This window comes from Mirounga leonina, unplaced genomic scaffold, assembly GCF_011800145.1.
Source record: "Mirounga leonina isolate KUSES-001 unplaced genomic scaffold, KU_Mleo_1.0 Mir_175, whole genome shotgun sequence".
NCBI lineage: Eukaryota > Metazoa > Chordata > Mammalia > Carnivora > Phocidae > Mirounga > Mirounga leonina.
Genome location: NW_023270453.1, coordinates 13,688,576 through 13,693,593, shown reverse-complemented (window position 1 = coordinate 13,693,593; position 5,018 = coordinate 13,688,576).

Sequence of the window (5,018 nt, the reverse complement as noted above, 5' to 3'; positions counted from 1 at the left end):
CTGTTGTCATCTCCTCCCTCTCCCTCCTGACTCCTAGGATTTTTTCCTTCATGTTCGCTGGTTACAAAAGTCCCATCAAAACGATGGGCCTCAGTTCCCACCATCAACTGATGGGTCCCAATTCATACCCTTGAGAAAGAGAATCTGATTCCACTCTGACTTTACTTTATTCTCTTTTTGGAGGGCAGGCAGTGAGGAGGGGATGTCCAAGTCACAGTGTGAGCCACAGGTTTTCTTCTTACTTTCTGATTCCCTCCTACCCAGTCGATGGGATGGCCTCAGAGTCAATCTTTGGGATCCTCCTATTGCCTCTTTATCCTCTTTTCCTATAGAATTCTTTCCATCTGACTTGTGACTTCACATTGTTAGTTTCTCCACATAGTTTCCTGGATATTGAGGCAGAACTATCATTCTCAAGCAATCCCAACTTGAAACTTGGGATTCCTTGTGATATTTCCCTTCCATTCTCATTCATGATGCTCCTTTTTGTCTAATTGGTATCTTTGGCATTTCTCACTCACACATGCACACACATATGTGTACATGTTTTGTTGAATGGCAGAACTTGGAGAAGGAAACCAGCAAGAAGTCTATTTTTATTTTCTGTACGTGGCAAATGAGTGCATCAAATTCTTCATGGTTTAATGGGAACATTTGGTTTGGAGCTAGAAAAACTTGATTTCAGTCCTCAATCTCCTATCAACTAATTGGGTACCCCTGGGAAAGCCAAGTCCACGCTGGGTCTCAGTTTTATTATGTACGAAATGAGACCAATAGTATCTTATTTGCCTGAAGGGAAGAGGTATGCAACATAATCTCTTGAAAGCCCATCAAACATCATGTGATGCAACAATGACAATGAGTGGGTGAATATTTTTAATTTACCAAGACTATTTATTAACTGCTGGGTTATCACTTGAAAGTATATCATCTCCACATAATGTCACCTATGGGACTAATTCTAATTCCAATATAGATACATACAGATACATAAATATATATGAATATATACAGATGGATATATGGATACACAAATATACATACATATAATACATATATATTATAACAACAATTTTTGGGTGTGGTATGTGCTAACTTTTGGGTCATGTCATGTATTTTTTATGTTGCTAAAATCTATGAAACATAAATATTAGAAAGAATAATTAATGCTGAGTTTATAGTTGTTTGGCAAATGTTAATCAAAATGTTGGGTCAATCAGAACATGCTTTGGTTTCTTGGTTGTGAGTATCAGATTGTTCCTAAATAGAAATTTTCTATAATTTGGAATTCAGTTATAGAAACATTTAACAGGTACCTACAGTGTACAAAGAACATAGAAAGTTGAATAAAACACTGTCCTCACAGAAAGAGCAGATGTAAATGTGAAATAGGACTAAATATAAATGGCAAAAAATTAAAAAAAAAAAAAAAGGACCAGAGAGTTCCAGAAAACCCATTCTTTTGGAAATATCATGAAAGACAGGGAAATCATCTGACATTTGGTGATTTCTGATTTTAAAATTTATATTTATTGTAAAGAATGTATACTTGAAACATATTGCCAAAAGTACTTTCTAAACTGGTTATATTAGGGCACCTGGGTGGCTCAGTTGGTTAAGTGACTGCCTTCGGCTCAGGTCATGATCCTGGAGTCCTGGGATCAAGTCCCACATCAGGCTCCCGGCTCAGCAGGGAGTCTGCTTCTCCCTCTGACCCTCCCCCATCTCATGCTCTCTCTATCTCATTCTCTCTCTCAAATAAATAAATAAATAAATCTTTAAAAAAAATAAATAAACTGGTTATATTATTTTATAAGCCCCATCACTTTGTATGGAATTGTTAATTTCCTCATGATCTTTCAACATTAACAACTATCCAGTTTTTATTATTTCAGATACTCATTCTCTAGGTCCATTTTACCCTTGAGTGTTGGTATTTTATTAATTGACTTATGACTATTTTGTATTTTCAGGTTGCTATTTTGGATGAGAAATTCTTTCCACTTATATTTTCTAACTGGTGTCTATAGCCTACATTGATGCTGTGGTTTTAGGGTTTTTTTAAGCATTTTTTTTTTTAACAGTTTTAGGTGTACAACAAATTGGAGGGCAGTACAGAGATTTCCCATATACTCCTCCCCCACCCCCAGCCTCCTCATTATCAATATCACCTGACAGAATGGTATATATATATATATATATATATATATATATATATATATATTTTTTTTTTTTTTTTTTTTTTTTAAACCAAGGATGAACCTTCATTATACATCATAATCACTCAAAGTCCATAGTTTACCTTAGGGTTCACTTTTGGTGTTGTACATTCAATGAGGTTAGATAAACATATAATGACATATAGTCACCACTGTAATATCATATGGAGCAGTTTTACTGTCCTAAAAATCCTCTGTGCTTTGCCCATTCATCCATCTCACCCCCTGCCTGGCAACCACTGATCTTTATTGTCTCCACAGTTTTGTCTTGTGACACATACTTTTAATTACTCACCTTACTAAGCACTTTCATTTTGTCTAATAGTTTTCAAGTTGATTCTAGGTAGAGAAACATACATCTCTAAATAATAATTTTATCTTTTCTTCAATATGTATAGATATCTTATTTTCTTGTCCTATTTATTTGTCTGAAACTCTCAGAAAAATATTAAGCAACAGTCAATTCAATGACATTTCCTTGAATATTTCACTATTTAGTATGTTAAAGAAATTTTCTTCTATTCATATACAAAATCAAAAGTAGATATTAATTTTAACCAAGTATCTATGTGGCCCCTATTCATAGTAGAACAGTATGTGGAAAAAAAAAAAAACAGGTATAAAATAATATATAAAATAGTTACCTGTCTGATTTTTTTTGAATCATTTTTCCATTTTTATTTTTAACATAATAAATATCATTGTGTTAAAAGTAAAAAGATCTCACAAGCATTCTAGGGTTATTAAATATTCTTTAAGTAATGCTTTTATGCATTATGTGATACCACCTTTTGTATTTATTGTAATTTAATTAATTGTCTGTTAATGGAATAGTCTATTTTTTTCCAATATAAATTAAGCTGCAATGAACATCCATATGAAGATTTATATACATTACTGATTCTTTCCTTTGGACAAGTTCTCAGAATGATTTTACTAGGAAAGAGTATAAATCCTTTAAGGTTGACTAGATATGTTGCCAAATTCCCATCCAGAAATGCTATAAATTTCAATTTTTACAAGTAATTTATGAAGATACCTACTTTTCTTCATCTTTGCCCACATAAGAGTATTAAAAAAAATTACTCCTTTAACTTTTGGGGAATCTAATGGGTGAAAATAGTTTCTCATCACTGTTTTTTTTTGGCCCTTCTTCAGTTATTAGTGAAGTTGATCATTCTTTTATATGTTCACTTACTACTAAATCTTTGTTTTCTAAATCGTGTATTCATATTCTTTGCTTTTTTATTGTTAAGTGCCCCCCCAACACACCACACATACCCTGTGAAAAACCCTATAATAACCCTACTTTATTCTCATTCTTTTATATTTTTGTTTCTTAAATTTTACTCCTTATTTTAGGGGTTAGAATTTTGATAGGTGAATATAGTGAAGAAAGAAGAAGTAATAAAAAAAAGAGCACAAATAAAAGGCAGCATATGGGAATATGTAAGGTATTTGGGGAAATGAAAATAGACTAAATTGTGTACATAGGTGACAGCTGATCTTGAAGAAGGAGAAGTAAATAGGAAGGAAAGAGATTCACAACCATCTAGCATAAGGGCAGATCTTTCTAGATCTTTCTAGTGAATTTCTGATCTATATATCCAACCGTGTATCTGTTATATCCACATGGAAGTCCCACATTATACTTATATTGACACTCATATTTAGACTTACACTCATACTCATATCTACATGATCAAAACTGAAAACCTATAATCATCTCCCCAAGTCTACTTGTGTATTTCCAATGTCAGTGATGGCACTCTCCAAGGACTGCCTAAGCCAACAGCCCCTCTTGCCTGCCCAGCCCACATTATTGCATTAGAAGAACCTGTCAGTCTCACCTCCTCAATAGCTCTGGAACTGTCCAGTTCCCTCCATGGCACCACTACCATAGTGGAGAACCATTCATTACCATAAGGCAGATTACGTTCCTCTCTCGCCTAAATTAAAGCACCAGTTTCCTACTGGGTCTCCCAGATTTCAGCCTTGTTCTTTTCCAAGTTATTCTTCTTAGAGCAGCTGTGGTGGATTTCTAAAATGGAAACCTGATCACTTTAAAAAAAATCCTTGAGTTGTTACCAAAAAAAATTTTTTTTAGTGGAAGTATAGTTAACGTACAGTGTTACATTAGTTTCAGATGTACTATATAATGATTTAAGTTTGCTTTTTGAAAAATACTGTTTGGGGTTCTCTTTACTAAAATGTAACAATAATGAGAGCCAGGACGAGCTCTCTCTTTCATAACTGCATTCCAGCATGTAGAAATGTCGCTGGCATATAGTGAATGCCCATGAATATTTGTCAAATGCTTTGAATATCCTGCTACTTGCCACTATTAGGATTTACTGATATTTCTGCTTTCTCAACTCCACGATCTCCACTCTCTTTTAACTTAGCTATTGATCTTTATCCTCATTCTCTTCTCATCAATCAGTGGGTTTCCCTAACACCCAGTATATTCCCTTGTCACTGGATAGATCACCCTATGGGATAAATGTCTCTCTTCCTTGTTCTCGTGGTAGACGGTAAGCTACCTTAGAGGACTTCTGTCTTATTTATCATTGTATCCCAGGACTTGGCAATGTGCTGGGCTCATCATAGAAGTTCAATCCATACCTACTGGAAAAGTAAATAATCACATGTGATATTTATGTTATCATCATTTACAAATATCCTTATCGTAGTTACATCACAAAAATGTGCATTATGAGCAACTGAAACAAAAATGGTTAAATTATACAGAATTTTTTTTAAGAAAGTATAAAAATAAAAAAAGTTATAAGTACATTT